Source organism: Triturus cristatus, chromosome 2_2 (assembly GCF_964204655.1).
Source record: "Triturus cristatus chromosome 2_2, aTriCri1.1, whole genome shotgun sequence".
NCBI classification, from domain to species: Eukaryota; Metazoa; Chordata; class Amphibia; order Caudata; family Salamandridae; genus Triturus; species Triturus cristatus.
The window spans coordinates 524,532,112-524,551,474 of NC_140582.1; the positions used below are offsets into that span (position 1 = coordinate 524,532,112).

General features: G+C 44.7%; 1 protein-coding gene across 3 annotated transcripts in view; it reads right to left on the reverse strand.

Annotated features, from left to right (window-relative positions):
* The window catches only part of LRBA (LPS responsive beige-like anchor protein), a 2,426,603-nt gene that overhangs the window by 215,896 nt on the left and 2,191,344 nt on the right, over window positions 1-19,363 (reverse strand). The gene's annotated exons all lie outside the window — the stretch shown is intronic.

Below are 19,363 nucleotides of genomic sequence, written 5' to 3' on the forward strand. Positions count from 1 at the left end.
TGCAGAAAAGCAGACAGAACCGTTCTCCTCTCCACAGCTCCCCAACCAACAATACAAGGACAGAAAGATGAGTTATAACCACAATACACCCCATGTGAGCGCGTGACTGCGCTGCAGGCACGAGAAGTTGAGAACTTGTAGCTATGCAGGAAATGGGCCACACCAGTGACTGTCACCGGTTGGAATAAGGACCCTCAATTGAATCTACAACCAAGGTTTTAGGTTTCCTTAAAATACACAAGTTCCAGAGGTGAATGTGGTTTGCAACTGTAAAATGGAGTGGTGAGCAGAAATGTGAGGTGTATTTTTAATACTGTACACCACCTAGTATTGGCTTGCAGCCTATGTGTATGTACATTCAAGATTGGAGGAGCTGTTTCTCCCAGCATCACGCAATTGTGGTCTTGTACACTTAACTGTTTTGTGTCTGGTCACACTATAGAAGTTGCAGCCAATTATAATTGTCAACCCCTACATCTGGAAGAAAATGAGTAATGAAAGGATTCAAATTTGTAGAAATAGGTATATTTCCAATAAAATACATTGAGGCCCTATTGGCTCTCAAATCACTGAAACACTGTTCTGCTGCTCTCCAGCGGTTAATTTAGTCCTTCAAAGGTTAGAGTACGTATCTTTACACTAGATACGTCCCAAACAAGGTGAGTTCGTCTCATTTCTCGACCTCAAAGGGTATAGAATGCACAAAGAAAAATCATTTTTAATTCCTAATAAAGTTTGTCATTCTTGGCTGTCTCTGGGAACCCCGTATTACAGAATGAATGTTGTATATTTACTGCCCTTTTGAACAAGTGTCCTTAACGAAGGAAGAACACCCTAATCGGGAAATGAAGAGCCTACTTTACTATCCACTTACTAGTCCTCCCTGTCCGCCTAGCCTTTCCCCGTGAAACATTCTCACAGTCTCATCACTAAACTATTAAACATCATCCTCTCAATGCAGGCGTCCCATAAAGAGCGGTTTGAAAGAGCCTGCCCTCAGGTTCCCTACATCGTGATTCAGATTTGACTCTACTTTAAAGGCTAGAACTGGCCATTTCATTGCTTTCTTTAATGTTTCCTCTAACATTATAGAAATACAATTTCATGACAGTATTTTATGCGAGGCCTTCTTTCATCTGCTATGAGGAGAATGCAGAATATGTTCCATTAAACATAATTTCGTGTGCATTTGTGCCTTGAAATAGCACATCTATTAACCGCTTCACATATTCTTAAAGATTTCAGGCCTCACATCAAAAGTCCATTCGACTTTAAGGTTATTTTTTTCTGCACCTGATATCGGTGTCTTGCATTTTGTTAAACAGTTATTTTTCGGTGTTTCCGTGTCTTCTGATTCCACAAGCTGCTTTGACGGTTTCTGAGTCAGGTCTGCTACTGACAACTCCAAGTCCAACAAACTTCCCTTTTCTATCAGAACATTCATGTTTGTATCTGCCACTGTCATCTTGAACATGGCCATTTCCTCGGTAAAAGTTAAAAATCGCCCTCAGTTGCTTAAGTTGTGGGCGTTTTTCTCAATAAACTCTATTTGTGCATTTTTTCCACTCTATACATTGAATTCAATACTATAACAGAGCTATTACAATTAAATCAAAATGACTAAGTGTTTTAGTACGTTATTCTGGCTTATGCCAACTAATCCCCAGTTAGGCTTAAGCTCCATCTTTGTTAAAATGGCGGCTGAATCATGACGTTCATTCTGTGTCTATATTTTCTAGCTCGATACCGCATGCAGCAAAATTTGCACTGTTTATTTCATATGACATATTCTCAAAGAACTTGCTGAAGGAAGTATTTTTATTGCTTTTAAGGCTCTTCTTGCTTGAAAATTATATTGTATTCAGTAACAATTGTTTTCTGTTGTTTATGTAACTAGTTTGCTCTGGTACCTCTGGGTGGCATTAAGTCAGAAGGGGTGAATTAATATTCATGTTGTGGGTTAGTGTTTAGATGATTATTAGAGGGTTACGTGACATTTTCAACATATAAATTATGATTCGTTGTAATATGCTTGTATCGTGCCGACTTAACAGTTGCAATAATTTCCTATGCTAAAAATGGCTATATAAACCATTGAATTTGTGGGTGAGCAAGGATCTTTTGGGTCTCTACTAGGAATGCTGTCTGATTTTCTATGAATTGGAGAGTTGGTCTGTCAGATTTTTTACTCGTTATTGTATTATTTCAGAGCCTTCATGGCAATTGAATTCTATGAACGTACGCTGATTGAATGAGAATGCCGTTGCATTTTTCTATTTTCTGAATTGCACTTTAAATCTTAATAAACCTCCATGTTTTTGCCTAAATTTCTGATCTCAACTTCCTTTTTGAGTAAGCCCTTTATTACTGACTGTATTTTGAAATGCTGTTTTGAATCTCATCCCTGGGACACATTACCTCATAGACTTGGAGTTTAACACTGTGCCCTACCACAGCGATGAAAGGGTGTGCCACTGTCATGCAGATTATCTAAGCAACAGCGCGCCCACAGGTCATACTTCCTAGCTGTTTTTGAAAGTGAGCCTTGTGGGACGTGCAAGGCGTCTTGGTTCTGGTTCCTAGATGTTAGCACTATGGTTCCTAATCCACACTATACTGTCCAGTATCTAGGAGAGACACTTGCAATAAGACTCAGCGTGCACAGAGGGTTTTAGAAAAGATTCACCACTACACCAAATAAGAGCACTGACACGATCTCCAATTCATGGTGATGGGTGTTGAATTCAAGGTGCTCAACAGCTCTTCTTTCATGCTTGTTTCTTGGACTGATCACTTTTGTTTTTTCAAAAGCAAGGTAAACAACATGCCAATAGCAGTGCACTGAAAGCAATGGGGTTCCGCCAGCACTCGTTAAAGGGGTTATTTTAATTACTTTGAATCTTTAACTTCATTCCCTTCACTTGTACTTTTGGATATTTGAGGTGCTGTACTAGTTAATTAACACAGTGAAGAATTAACATAAAGGACAACGTGTATGCATCTTTAAACCTGAATTTAAAGTATGCCTTCATAAGTATAATCATAATGAGTGACCCTCTAATCTCCTTCCTTTTTTTGCGGACTTCTTTCATTTATCTATACCTTATTTCCACATATCCATGAAGGGAAGGTGGAGAGATTCTCTATATGGAAAGGGGAATCGCAGGATGCTGCCTCCCTAGCTCATTAATCTAACACTAAAGTATCCTACCACCCTCAATATTCCGCTCCAACAGGTTTCTCTCAAAAACAGAACAATCTAAAAAGGTGTGTTTTTTTTAATGGGGAAACAGGTCGAAACTGAATCTTAAAGGTGGTAGGATACTTTAGTGTTAGATCTTATCATTTATCCACACGTAGCAATTCTATCTGGTGCATTTATCAATCTGTCCCTTTCAATTGGCTTTTTTACTGAGTACAAGCATGCCACTGTTCATTCTCATCTCAAATAACCCTCACATGAACCATCTCCACCTTTTAACTTCTGTTATCTCTGTCTCCTCCCTTAACTTTCCCAGTAAGCTTAGTAAATTGCCTATAATAAGCTTTCTTTCTCTTATGAAATGGCTCTCCAAGTCTCCTAAGTGTCTCCTCTTCTTCAAACTTATTTTTCTATTTTGTTGTTTTAGAAATGTGTGAGCAATTTACTTCCTTTTTTAGAGCTTTAAGGTATTAGGGCCTCTGAACCTGGTCTTTCACGGCTGGCTTCTTAGCTCTCTGATTATACCACGTTCATTTCTTTGGTTCGGTCAGTCTTCAAATCCAATCCCTCTTCTATTTTCCCCAGGACCTGAACAGTAGCATACTTGTACTCAGTAAAAAAGCATCTCTGCTTTTGCTTCAGCCGTTGCTTTCTTCATAATCTCCTGCATTTATTAACACTAACATTTCAAGCCTAGGACTCTCTCTCCTCCTTTGCTTTTAATCTGCACAATGCTATAGCAAATTGCTCACCGGCCATCTAGTGTTGGTTATATTCCGCTTCCATTTGCTTTAGTATTTCTTAGACTGACATTTACTTCTTTCTGACAAATTCTCCCTATGGCTGCCATCCTCTAGGTCGAAAACCTGATTTAATTTTGATCCACCTCTCTTTCTCTTGCTTCTTATCTACTATTACTCTGCATCTTTCTCCACTTTAATACCACTGAATGCCTTCGCGTTATCTCATTTATTTTTCTCTCAACCGGTCTTCCAACACTCCATCTATTATTTCACCTTGTTTCAATCAGTATGATGAGCATCTATTCATTTTCTGTTTCAACCCCTTCCAATTGCCCATCCTGTTTTTCTTCTCTTCACTGGATGCCCTTTTGATCTCTTCTCCAATTTGTTTGCTCTGTACTGTTTAAGTGTATTCATGTTCTTGCCCCCACCTTTCATTTCTTGGTACTTTGTAAAGTCCCCTTTTAATCTTTGTTCTACTCCACAAATTCATCCCTCATTCTGCAAATTCATGCCCCTTCATAATTCCGTTTTTGTTTATTTTAATGCTCAAAAAACCTTGTGGAACACTCCCCACTATTTTAGCCGAATCTGTTTGGTCAGCCCTGCCAAGTTTCCCAGGTCCATGTGTAATGTTCTTCTCCAGACCAGGTTTGTTCTTTGAGTTCTGGTATTTGTAGTCTTGCTTATTCCATTGTAAAACAGGATTACACGTCCCAGAATTCAAAGAAAAAAACCAGGTCTGGAGCAGCATATCATGCATGGACCTGGAAAAATGGCATCTATGCTTGGTTTCCTTCTTAAATGATGTCTTACAGTTTAAAGTGATAAATTGGGCAGCGAGCACAGCCCTTTTTAATTACCTGGTATATCGTAGCAACATAAATTGCACTTTTATCTGTCCATTGTTTACTACTCCAGACACCTTATAACTGTTAGCACTTTATATTACATGGCGTACCAGTTGGCAGACATTTAAATCTGATGTCCACTTCACTTGGCACTTTATTACTGTTTTTATTTTACATTAAGTGGTGCTTAGGTCGAGGAGGATACCCAGAGTTAAAGAGCAAAAGAAGTATTTTATGGGCATGGGGTACTCCCAAGAGTCCTGAATTATGTGTTGTTGTCTATTATTGCCCAATGTAGCTTGTACCAGTGATGAACCGGTTGGGTTCCAAAATATCGGTTCTCCTTATACCCCAGTTCTAGATTGTTTACTGTCCGACAATATATATATATATATGTATATATATATGGTTCTTAACTCGTTTATTATTCTCTTCTGCTTTGGTGATTGAATACGCCATCTTATATTATGTACTCTATTGAAGGAATGCTTTGATTTGATCTTTGCTGCATGGTGAATTGCATATATCAAATTCTTATGAAGTGAAGCATGAAAAGTTTTTATACAGATTTCGTCATTTTTATATGAAAAAAGTTTGTAAGGCTTTTCATGCTGACACAATAAAATAAAATTGAATTGAACTAAAGTTTATGTTCATGAGGTTCTAAGGTATTGCATTCTTATTTCCTATATTTCTGTACAATATGGATTCATAATGTACACTTCCTTAGTGAAACAGCTATATTATAAGAATGTGGGATTTTATAAACTACTTATCCACGGGACAGAATGCTTCAGAAATCTAAGCACTCTGTTAAACAAAATCCACTTGTCCCAATTAGTGCCAAGCATTGAGATGACAAATCATGCTGGCATTCTCATTATAACAGGGCTCTGATAACAGCATCTCAAGTTATAACAGGGCTTGCAGTTTAGCAAGTCTGTGATATTTCTAAGCTTCCGCAAATGTACATACATGGGCTGGAAGTATGTGGGAAGCAGTATTTTCAGGGCTGCACTGCCCTGTGAGTCTGTGCACAGCCACACACTCACTTGTTTAATGGATTCAACAACTCCTCTCCATTGTCTTCCCACATTGGAAAAGGTTGGCCGTTTACACCTGACAAAGGCAAGAGTAAAACTTTTTCAGGATAGGAGAAAATAGGGGGTGTAGGGAAGATAAAATGGTTCAGCTGATATTTGCATGAGCAAACATATCTGAATATCTGCTCATGTAAAAATGGAAATCACCAAAGCATGCTAGGTGTACAGTTTTCGGGCCTGCTTTTATAAACTCCTGAAAGGCATAAATCTGCGCCACTGCATGTACAAATATCTAGGGGTGCACCTTTATGACCTTCTTTAAAAACTGAGTTCTCAATGTATTTTCATGTTGCCTATGATGGTTCTACACAATTTATTAATCACCAAGATCTCCATCATTCTCCTTTTTAAAATACTGCCATGCATCAAACACGTTTTACTAAATGGTGCCTCAAAGAAGTTGTATTTCAAATTGCACATTAGTTTAGCTGAACAGGTTACTTACCTTTGGTAACACTCTTTCTGGTGGACACTTTATCTAACCGCAGAGTCCTCACCATAGAACACTCCCCAGGCACCACACTGGATCCACAAACTTTTCATCAGCAGTGTTCCACCACGCTGCTAGGTGGCACCATGCAGCTCCATTCAACAAGGTAAGTGAAAGAGCAGAGCTGCACATAAGTGCCACTCCTGCGCGCTGACATCAAATTTTGCACCCTCTGACACAGAGTGTAAACAATTGTTGGTGCCAGTGTGCTCATCTCTCACTCAAGAGCTGTATCGATGTTAAAGAGAGGGTCTTCCAAAGAAATGGGAAGCAGGAGAGAGTGAGAATTCTGCAGTTAGACAGAGGATCCACCAGAAGCAGCTTTACCAATGTGCAGTAACGTGTTCTTCTGATGGATACTTATAACTGCAGATTCCTCACCTTAGAATATATACCAAAGCAGTACCTTCCGTGGTGGAGGGTTTGTGGAGTGGGTTCAGACCAAAACATACTGCAGGACCAAGCAGGTGTAGTGTCCAGCCACTGGACCTGGCAGTCGAAACAGTAGTACTTTGAGAATGTATGCATTGATGCGATGCCAAGGACAGGCACTCTGCAAACAAATTCAGTGGTACCAGCCTTAGCCCTAGTGAATTGGGCTCCTAAATTTTCAGGGGCTGCTTCTTGGCCAGTGCATAGAAGATCCTGTTGCAGAGGACAATCCACCTCAATTGTGTCCTTTACTGCACAGCCGTCGCTCTCTTCACCCTGGAGAGCCCTTAGAAAAAGTTGATCATCCAACATAATATTTACTGGTGCGATCTATGTAAAAGCATAAAGGTCTTTAGGGACCAGCCAAGGAAGCCTCTCCTCTGCTTTTGAGGGGTGAGAGGGAGCAAAGAACACAGGCAGGGTGATGGACTACTTTACATGAAAGGGAGTTGCTACTTTTTGTAAGCATGCTGATGAGATCCTTGGCACCAACTTGTCTGGGAAAAAGCTGGTGTATGTTGGTTGCATTAAAGTGCATAGAATTCACTTGCACAGCGACCTGACATCGCATCGGCTCGAGAAATGTCAAAACAACTTATGGTCTCACTGTGGCACCACAAACTGGCTGGGAGGGAATGTATCTCAAACCTTTAATAAATCTCAGCACAACTGGTGATTTAGAAAAGAACGTTGGTTCAGTAAATGCCAAAGGACCAGTAAATAACTTGTGCACGGAAATGCTTTACTTAGCTAAAGATAAAATAAACAAAGGGACACCTGATAGCTATGCGAGCATGCGCCACACCAGGCCACACTTTTGGCCCAACACCTGACATAAATGGATTTCATGCAGGGGCGCCTGGTGGTAAGGATGACATCCACCTCAGGCACCAGGTCACACATAGTCCGTTGGCACTGCTCAGTCTCTACGCATGTGGGTGTAGACTGTTCAGATTCGGGCGGAGGACCCTGCTCTGCTGCTGAAACAGAAGATGCTCCCAAAGTGGTAGCCTGATCGGAAGATAGATGCTCATGCCCAGAAGTTCTTCGTACCACAATCTGGAGCTGCTAGGATGATATTGGCCCGGTTGATCTTGATCGTTTCAGAGCTCAGGGCAGTAGAGGTCAGGAGCAGAAGTCATACAGAAGCCCTGAATTCCATTTCACATCTCTTAAAGACCGTTCTTGCGGAAATTCTAATGCACAAAGTTTGTGACATCGCACGTTCTCAGCGGTGGTAAAAAGATCTAGCCAGGGTTCTCCCCATTGTTGGGAGGTGCATTGCACCATCTCAGGATGTAGAGGCCATTTGTTTTTTGCCAGACACCGCCTTCACAACTCTTCTGCTCTGGCATTACTCAACCTTGTCAGGTGGTTTGCCATCAGGAAAATGCCCTGGCTCTACAAGCAGCTCCAGAGGCGCAAACCCTCATGGCACAGGACCCCACTCCACCCTGTCTGTTGCATTACCACATGGCAGCAGTCTTGTTTGTGAGAACCTGTACCCGCCTCTCCTTGATGGATAGCAGGAAGGCCTTCAGAGCCATACGAATGGCCCACAACTCCAACTGACTCACCTGACGCCAAACGTCTGTTGAAGGCCACATTCTCCGAGCTCTTCCTTCCCCTATATGGCCTCCCATGCCCAGCAGGAACACGTCTGACACCACCGTCAGCTATGGGTGGGTAAGTGAGAAGGGTCCGCCACTGGCCAATTTTGTTTAAACACCCACCACTGCAGATTGTAAGCCGTCTCCTCTGAACTCTGGATGAAATCCGTGATATTTCCTTGATGCTGCATCCATTGGAACTTTTGATTCCACTGCAGAGCCAGCATACGCCACCTAGCGTAACTGTGAAGGAGGATACAGGAGGCTAAGAGGTGAAGAAAACTCAGAACTGCTTTTACTGTAATCTAGGATCAAGGCTGAAACATCGGGATCATAGTCCTAATGCCCTAGAAATGTTGAGGCAGAGTGAAGGCCTAGAACTGCACTGTGTCCAAGGCAGCCTCCACAATGGAGTTAGGTGCAACTTTAGCTCATTGATAGCAAACCCCAACAAGGTCAGGAAGTTTGCCCTCGACTGACTGTGGTGAGCCAGTCTTCATCAACCAGTCGTAAAGTTGGGGGGGGAAGGCAAGTATCTCAAATCTCCAAAGATGGGCAGCAACCACCACCATCACTTTTGTAAACACCCAATGAATGCTGGTGAGGCGAAAAGAAGCACAGCAAACTGAAAATGCTCCTGGCCTAACTTGAACAGCAAGTAACGTCTGTGGGACTGCAGGACAGGTATATGAAAAATACATGTCCTGAAGGTCAAGGGCGCGATTCAATTGCCTGGGTCCAGGGCAGTAAGGAGCTGAGCCAGTGTGAGCATTCTGAATATGTCCTTTCACCAGAAGGCATTCAGAGATCAAATGTCAAAAGAAGCAGGAGACAATCCTTTTTCGAGACAAGAAATAACAAGAACAACAAACCTCTCTCCTTGTTCCAAGTGCAGTACCGATCTCTTCGATGTGAGGGATTGCCACCCTCGAAGGAAGTGTTATATCCGGCCCCCACTTGATGGACATGCGTCCCTAAGAGAAAACTAAACAGCTTTGGTGATTGTTGCAGCAAGAGAGGGGGAATGGGAAGACAGATGCCCCTGCTAGTCAGTATGCTGCCGGTAAGAGACAAGTCCACCACCTACAAAGTACTGGAGTGACCTCTGTACTGGTTGGGGAGATTGTCTTTGCCTATACTTCTGAATAGGTATGGAAACTGCTTAGAGAGTACCATGGCTCTATTTTCCTTAAAGCACTGCAATACAAAATCTAACTTTTCATCAAAAAGCTGAGCGCCATCCCAAGGCATAATCATGAGAGAGGTTTGTACATCACCTGAAAAGCCTGTAGAGCGCAGCCAGGCATGTAGGTGAAACACAACATAACGTATTCAGCCACATCTTGTCCATTATGAATGGTTAGAGCCAAGGAAGCTTCTGGGATGGCCATGTCCCATATGGCTTGTGAGTAGTGGCCCAATAGGTAGACAGCATTAACCAACCGCAACGCTAGACTGGAAGAGGAACACACACTTGCCAAAAGCCTCAATGCACTTGAAATCCCTACCCAGAGGAATCGTGGGGAATAAATTAGGATTCGCTTTACTGGTTGAAGACTGAACCACAAGGCTCTTTGGATGGAATATGCTACTTACCAGTATGCATCTGTTCTTGGCATGTAGAGCTGCAGATCTATACACTGTGCATAGATCGCCATCTGGTGTTGGGCCCGGATGTTTGCAGTTTGTTTTTCCTCTTGGAAAGTCTTTGGAAGTCACGAGTTCGGTGACTCCTCCCTTAGTTCGTATTGCGCATGGGCTTCGGCTCCATCCTCAGATTGTTTTTCCCCAGCAGGGAAAGATGGAGCGTAGTAGTAACAGTAAAGAAACCCATGTGTGTTGTATCTAAATAAGATAAACTGGAACGGATACAGGTAGCTGGGGAGGAGGGTGGGCGTGTATAGATCTGCAGCTCTACATGCCAAGAACAGATGCATACTGGTAAGTAGCATATTCCGTTCGAGGCATATGAGCTGCAGATTATACACTGTGCATAGATTATATAGCAGTACCCAACACTAGCGGCGACCACCGGCATCCGTTGCAGTTGTTTGGAAAAGTGTTTTTAGTACAGCCTGGCCCACACTAGCTTGTTGCTTGGTTTGGACATCTACACAGTAATGTTTTGTGAAAGCGTGCGGTGTTGACCATGTCGCTGCTTTGCAGATGTCATCTAGTGGTATGTTTCCTAGAAAAGCCATAGAAGCCCCTATCTTCCTTGTAGAGTGGGCTTTAGGGGGAACAGATAGCGTTCGTTTTGCTTTGTGGTAGCAAATCTGTATGCATTTTACAATCCAACTAGCTATCCCTGATTTAGAAATGGGGTTGCCTTTATGTGGTGGAGAGAAGGAGACAAATAGCTGTTTGGTTTTCCTGAAAGGTTGTGTCCTTTGGATGTAGTAAAGTAAAGCCCTTTTAACATCCAGTGTGTGTAAAGCCCTTTCCGCAACGGTTTGAGGTTGTGAGAAAAAGACTGGTAATTCTACCGACTGGTTTAGATGGAATGGAGAAATGACTTTGGGTAGAAATTTTGGGTTGGTGCGGAGTACAACCTTGTTCTGATGCATTTGGAGAAAAGGTTCCTGTATAGTGAGTGCTTGTATTTCACTAACCCTTCTGAGGGAAGTGATGGCCACTAGGAAAGCTGTTTTCCATGTGAGAAATTGGAGCTCATATTTATGTAATGGTTCGAAAGGGGGTCCCATTAACCTTGTGAGAACTATATTCAAGTTCCAGACAGGTGAGGGTGGTACTCTGGGTGGAATTACTCTTTTCAGGCCTTCCATAAAGGCCTTGATGGCAGGCACTCTGAAAAGTGATAGGTGCTGCCTGTTCTGTAAATAAGCAGCAATTGCAGCGAGGTGTAACCGGATGGAAGTATATGCTAGGTTACACCTTTGTAGATGGAGTAAGTAACATATAATGTGCTGTATGCATACATTTAAAGGATTGATTGTGTTGTTGTGGCGGTAAACAACAAATCTTTTCCAATTTGCAGCATAGCATGCCCTAGTGGTAGGGCGTCTAGCTTCCCTGATAATATTCATGCAATCAGGGGGAAGGTTAAGGTATCCGAATTCTAGGACCTCAGGAGCCAGATCGCAAGGTTGAGCTGAGCTGGGTCCGGGTGCCTGATCTCTCCATGGTTCTGGGTTAGGAGGCATGGTGAGAGGTGTAGCTTTTGGTGTGGTACTACCGAGAGTTCCAGCAGTGTGGTGTACCACGGTTGTCTGGCCCATGTTGGAGCTACTACGATCAGTGTTAGGGAATGCTGTTTCAGCTTTCGTACCACTAATGAAATTAGTGGGAGAGGTGGAAAAGCGTATGCAAATTTGTTTGACCAGTTCATCCATATCGCATTGCCTTTGGACAATGGGTGTGGATATCTGGCGGCGAAGCTTGGGCATTTTTTGTTTTCGTGGGTGGCGAATAGGTCTATGTGTGGATGCCCCCACTTCTGAAAGAACGGGTGAAGAACCTGTGGGTGAAGTTCCCACTCGTGGATCTGCTGCGTCTGTCTGCTGAGCAGATCTGCCACGGTGTTTTGGACTCCTGGGACGTGTTGGGCCAGGAGAAAGATCTTTTGTGGAATTGCCCATCTCCATACGCTCTGCGCTAATCGAGAGAGCTGTGGAGAGTGTGTGCCCCCCTGTTTTTGAATGTAGTACATGGCAGTCATGTTGTCTGTGCGATTGAGGACTACTTTGCCTGAAATCTGCGTCTGGAAGGATTTTAGGGCGAGGAAGATTGCCAGTAACTCCAGATGGTTGATGTGGAGTAACTTCTGCTGCTGCGTCCATGTGCCCTGTGCTGTGAGATGTAACAGATGAGCTCCCCAGCCGGAGAGCGATGCGTCTGTTGTCAGGATTATTTGTGGGACCGGGTCCAGGAATGGTCGACCTCTGGAAAGATTTGTGGTGTTCCACCACTGCAGAGAGCGACGGGTGCGACCGTCTACCAACACCAGATCTGTCAGTTGTCCCTGGGCCTGGTTCCACTGGCGCGCTAAGCACTCTTGGAGTGGACGCATCTGGAGTCTTGCATGGGGCACTATGAAGATGCAAGAGGCCATCATCCCTATCAGTTGCATAAACACTCTTGCTGGGAGAGAGTGTTGACATATGAATTTTTGAGGCAGAGCCTGTATTTTTAAAATCCTGGCAGGATTGGGATAGGCTATGGCTTTTGAGGTGTCTATGGTGGCACCGAGGTATTGTTTTGTGTGTGATGGTACCAGGTGGGATTTTTGATGGTTCACCGTGAAACCTAGCTGGTGAAGTAGTTGGACTGCAGCGGCGGTATGTTGCACACATTGTTCGTAGGACGTGGCTTTTATTAGCCAGTCGTCCAGATACGGGAAGACGTGAATGCGCTGTCTTCTGAGGTGTGCAGCCACTACTGCTAGGAACTTGGTGAATACCCTTGGTGCTGTTGTTACCCCGAACGGTAGCACCTTGAACCCGGTAGTGTTGTTGGTCCACCACAAATCTGAGGTACTTTGTGAGACTGATGTACTGGGATGTGAAAGTATGCGTCTTTCAAGTCCAGAGTGGTGAGGAAATCATTCTGGGAGAGGAGTGGAAGAACCTGTTGAAGGGTTACCATGTGAAAATGATCTGAATGTATGCAAGTGTTTAGAGGTCTGAGATCTAGGATAGGTCGTAGAGTCTCGTCTGTCTTTGGAATCAGAAAGTACAGGGAGTAGACCCCTAAATTTTGTTGATTTATGGGGACCTGCTCTATGGCTCCTTTTTGCAGGAGGGAGATCACCTCTTGTTTTAGTAGCGTAGTATGTTCTTGAGACATAGGGTGGTGCCTGGGTGGAATGTTTGGGGGGGGGTAGATGTCAATTCTAGGCAATACCATGACTGAATCATTTGTGTCACCCATCTGTCTGAGGTGATCGTCTCCCAGACGTGAAGGAAATGTTGTATTCTGCCCCTGACCGGAGTGGAATGGTCTGGAGGGAGCGGGGGAAAGTCATTGGGTAGTAGGTGTGGCAGAGCGGGCGGTATTTGTTTTGCCTCTGCCCTTATTATTATTCCCTCTGTATCCGCCTCTTTGATAACCCTTTGTGAAGGTAGATTGAGGAGGGGATTTGTAGGACGTGGATGCACTATCCGAGGAGTAGCCTCTGCCCGTGCCTCGAAAGGAAGAGCGGCGAAAAGAGCGCCTAGGAGTGTGTGACTGTAGGGCTCCCATGGATTTCGCCGTGTCAGTATCTTTTTTCATCTTTTCGAGGGCTTCGTCAACTTTTGGGCCAAATAGATGATCTTGGTCGAATGGGTGGTTCAATATGGAGGCTTGTACCTCAGGTTTAAAACCTGAAACTCTGAGCCAGGCATGGCGACGGAGAAGGATACAGGTGTTTATGGCCCTGGAGGCTGTATCTGCTGCATCTAGGGCACAGCGAATAGAGGTATTAGTTATTATTTTCCCCTCTTGGATCAATTCATTAGCCCTGTTCTTGTATTTTTCAGGGAGATGGTGCATGATGGCCTCTAACTCATCATAATGCGCCCTGTCGTATCTGGCCAATAGCGCTTGCGTCTTGGCGATACGCCATATGTTGGCGGCTTGTGACGCAGTGCGCTTCCCTGACGCGTCTAGGAGCTTGGACTCTTTGTCAGGTGGTGGTGCTTCGCCTGATGCCTGAGAATTTGAGCTCTTCCTAGCCGTAGATACCACTAGGGAATCCAATGGTGCAGGGCCTTTAATGTATGAAGGGTCTGTGGGGGCGGCTTTGTATTTTTTCTCTATACAGGGGTTTAGGACCCTGACCCTGACTGGGTCTTTAAAGACCTCCTGTGCATGTTTAATCACTCCCTTTAACATAGGTAGGATGGCAGTAGACCTATGTGCGTCGTCAAAGGTGTCTAGGAGAAAATCTTCCTCCACTGGGTCAGTATGTAACTCCACCCCGTGGTAGTGTGCCGCCCTTTGTAATAGGTGGTGAAAACCTAAGGAATCTTCAGGTGGGGATGGCCTAGATGGGTAAAGGTCATCCTGTGGGACATCTGGGATGTCCGGATTATTATAGTCGTCCCATGGGTCTGGAGATCCAGTAGGGGTGGGATCCTGTGGCACATCTGCTGGATCATAATATGGGTCTCCTAAGTCGTCTGGGACAGGAGACAAGGTTGGGGAACGATGAGGCGGGGGTGGAGACGGTAGAGGTGAGGAGGTGGAGGAGGAGGAGAAGGCACTCTGAAAGGGGAGGTAGCAGTGTCTTTCCTCTTTGGAGGTGGAGGTGGTTTGTCCGAGTGTTTTTTGTAGACAATGTCAAATGTCCAGTTTTTGGATCCTTGGTGAGTGTCTTTTGGAGAGGATCCGGTGTGAAAAGTTCTTGCGACACTGGTTGTTCGGTCGGCGCCGAAGTTTTCGGGGCCGACGGCTTCTTAGGCTTGTCTAAGCCGTGTTTCTTTGGGACCTCCGATTTTTTGGTCGGCGCCGAAGAAGGCTTCGGCACGGGGGTGTCGGTGCCGAGGGCCTTGTGATGTTTGGTCGGCACCGGCAGGGCAGGTTTCGACACCGAAGGCTTTGGTACTGGGTTCGGTGTGGAGATGGAGGCCGATCTTTTCTTTGGTGCCGAAGGGTGTTTTTCGGTACCGATGGTAGGCTGGCTCGAGCCCGAGCTGCCGGAAGGCTTAATAGGCTTCTTTACCGGGCCCGAAGGTGGGGTGTGAGAAGCAGTATCCTTGGTCTTGCCTAGGCCCGAAGGCGAAGGTGTGACCGAAGCCTTTTTGGGTATCGGTGTGGGAGGGGGTATTGTACTCACGACCCTCTGCGCCGGGGTGATGTCCTCCACATCTGAGTCGTCGACCTCGGAAGCACTGACGAGGTCGTCGTCCTCTTTTTCGATGTTCTGCTGTCCCGGAGCTTCGACGTCGTCCCCGAAGATGTCGACTGGAGCGGAGGTCGAGGAGTGCGCCATGTTGCGTCTAGCCCGTCGATCTCGTATAGTCTTTTTAGAGCGAAAAGACTTGCAGGCGGGACAGTCTCGGGCCTCGAGTACAGGGGAGAGGCAGAGGTTGCACACCTCATGAAGATCGGTGTGGGGGAATTTGGACCCACATCGAGGGCACTTCTTGAAGGGAGTTCTTTCCATCAGCCGAGACCGGAGCCGGAATAGGCCCGAAGGCCGCCGTCGACGACCGGAATCGAAGAAGTGCCGAAGAGAAGGTGAGAAAGATGATTTATTATCTGAAGGAGCTCGATGAGCGAGGAATGTTGCGTCGACCGTTGAACTGGAAAGTTCGGAACCGGAGCGCGAAGTATTACATCCGAGCCCGATGGCGGAAAAAAACAATCTGAGGATGGAGCCGAAGCCCATGCGCAATACGAACCAAGGGAGGAGTCACCGAACTCGTGACTTCCAAAGACTTTCCAAGAGGAAAAACAAACTGCAAACATCCGGGCCCAACACCAGATGGCGATCTATGCACAGTGTATAATCTGCAGCTCATATGCCTCGAACATGATGTTTATTAACAAAATTGGGATCACCAGGATTTCTGGGCACTTTTCTATTCACCAGTGGGCAGAAACAGGGTTTTAAGTGCCCATCAAGGTATTGGTGAGCGTCTTGTTAAAAGAGAGGAAGATTTAGACGTGGCTGGCTGTATATCTTCTGTAAGGACATTTGTTTTGATTTCAACTGAGGGCAGCTATAAATCTAAGACCTCAGCTGCCCAGAGGATCACCACTGCAAAGAAGGCACCTTCACTGGTGGCCCAAGTGGCGAGTAAAAGCATGCCTCATGGGAGGTGTCAAGCCCACTGAATTCCTGTAAATCCATGCAAAAGTAATCCATGTAATAAGGGGGAAAAAACCATCTCCATTCCCACCTTCATCAGCCCCATCCTAGGCTGCGCCTTGTTCAGAGTCACACCCAAGAAGAAACTGGAGCCACTGTCGGTACATCAGCCTTAGTGCAGGCACTGGGTTCACAGTCAGAATGTTTAACAACTGGTTCCACATTTCTAATCTCATAGTGCAAGATCCGTCGAGAGTGAGCCGAAGTCCATTCATGTATCTGACACTGGACTCAACATTGGATCCTCTTCCAGTGGCCTTAACGATGGTACCAGCGTTGACATGGAAGGACCTGGGCACAGGTTTCAGAGCCTGATTGGAGGCTTCTTCTGGCGTTGATAGAGGGCCCAAAGCAAGTCCAAAGGGGGTTAGGTGGTCCCAGGAAAGAATCTGGTGGCAGTAATCCAACTGGGGGCCCTTTCGGTTACTTGGGGCATGTCAGAGGGAGCTGGAAGCACACCAAAAATCAGCAGTATGGCCTCCATAAAGGCTTCAATTGGCTGCAGAATCACAAATGGCCCTGGGAACTTTGGGTAAACCAGGATCCGCTGAAAAATCTGCTCCATGACCGTAGACCTTGCAGGTGAATGGCTCACATCATGACACACCCATGCCTTCTCTTTTGGTTCTGGGTAGCGGAATGGGCCAAACCCCCCCCTTTTGCTTTTTTGTGTTTGTACTTGGACTTCAACTTGGACTTACCAGAAGACTTTAAGCATGACGAGGACAGCTCGCAGGGATGGCCTCAGGAGGGAGGCTGACTCTGCGCCCACAACTTGTGCAGGACTTGCACAAAGGTGACTTCTTCCTGTGTTCAGAAACATACCGCTTTTCATCCAAGTCTCGAATCACCTTCGGGAACATGAGGGCACATTTATAGCACAACATTAAGTTGTGGCCTTAGCCGAGACACACCTCATGCGTATCTGTTGCCAACATATGCTTTCTGCAAATTCTGTTGGTTTGAAACCTGTAGATTCAGATGTGGACATCATTCCCTAGCACACTGGAATTCTATTTAGAAATCGTTGGAAGACCAACAATTTGGGAGGGCAACTCCAGATCTGAGTCAGAAGGTCTAGAAAGTAATTCAAGTCAGGACTCTATCACTTCGAGGGCGGTAAGGAGCCATGGCACCACCTAGCATCGAACAGGTGCACTGTTGATAAAAGGTTTCGGGATCCAGTCTGGCAACTAGGAAGAATCCTTATGTGAGGAATCTACATTTGGAAATAACCATCAGAAAAGCAAATTTTTTTCAAGGTACCAATTTTTCTGTACATTTATTTTGACATTAAACAATCCGCAATCGTGCAGTGATGCTTCTGCATTTATTTGCATATAATCAGGAAGAATTCCTGGAGCATTATAAGTATCCCCACATTGTTAAATATTATGAGTATATGTACAAATGTATATACTGAATGACTGACAGCTATGCAAGCTAAGCTCGTAGCTCACTTTATTTCCTTGTTGCTCGCCCTAAAGTAAAGTCTTTTGCAAAAATGAACCATCACTGAAGAACGTACACAAATGGATACAAATCTTTAGTAGCAGACAATCCTCTTTCAGAGATCCATATTGTGGTAATTTAAACTAGCAACCAAGTGCTAGTGGTATGTGCTTGCAGGGGTTTGGGCCTACTAGTTGTCTAGTGGACAAAATAAATATAAACAGTTGTTGCCCTGGGCCACAAACGATGTGTCCTGGGTGTCAGGAATGCCATGCCCCTGATTTATGATTTTTTTAATGAAATTTCTCCTGCAGCAGGATCTCTGCTTCATGTTTTCGAGGAACTAAACTAGTCTGTGCTGGAATCTGATACGCCTGAATCTTTAGGTGTCACCATAGCACCCAGATTGTCCACCTCACAAAGCAGCAAATACAGGAGGTTAACACAACACCACAGATACACCAAGATATACTCATCTAAAGGGCATAAACAAGTTAGGCATAGTTCTATGAGATTGGCCAAAGATAAGACTCATTTATAGCATTACTTTTCTGCTATTTATCATTTTCAATGCATTAGCACCACCTGGAGCCTCAGCTCAGCAGTGCTAAAGATATACTTGTAATGTTTGCCTTAAACATGTTTCTCTTTGGCCGTACATGAGTTTCATCTGCTAGAAGTCAACCTTAAATGTCATTTTATCATTACTGGAGATGATTTATACTGTTGGGATGCCTAGATACACCAGAAGGACTCAAAAAAGCACAGCAAACTGAATGACAAACAATTTACTTACCTGTGCTAATGCTCTTTCTGGTGGACACAGATTCCTCCTCTTTGAATATGCCCCAGATGCCAGACTGGATACAGAGATTTTTCAAAAGCAATGCTGCTGAGTGCAGCCAGGTGAAGTCATGTGGCTGCAAGCTGACTAGGTACTGCCCCGGACGTGATGGAGCAGAGTCTCATGTAAGCGCCGCCCTTGCGCGCTAATGTCCATTTCTTACCTTTACCTCCCCATCAGATGCAGAACATAAACAATTGTTGGTAACAGTGAATTGAATACTAACTTGGGATCTTTTTAGATGTTGAAAAGAGGCCACTCCACAGAATGGGGAGTTGGAAGGGTTGTGATTGTGCAGTTAGACACAGTATCCACCAGAAAGAGTAATACCAAAGGTAAAAAACTTGTTTTCTGATGGATACTTCTAACTGCAGATCCTTCACCCTTAATTACATACCAAAACAGTACCCACCCAGGTGCAAGGTCTGTGGAGTGGGCTCAGACCAAAACGTCTTGCAGGATCGAGCAGGCAAAATGTTCTTCCTACAAGACCGGCTGTCAAGGCAGCAGTGCTTTGTGAAAATATGCACAGACACCCATGTTGCATCTGGCACACGTCAAAGAGAAGCACTTCATGTGCGAAAACAATGGCAGCAGCTCATGGATCTTTCTAGAATTAGGAGCCCTGGCGAATGGGCTCTCAGATCTTCTGGAGACTACTTCCTGAACAGTGCATAGTAGAATTTAATGCAGATGACTATTATTATTATTATTATTAATATTAATATTTTTATAAAGCGCAACAGCTACTTCCAACGGAAGTGTCCCGGCGCTAGCGTCCTACAAGCACAAGAGATAGAACGGAGAGAGGCTTGCGCCA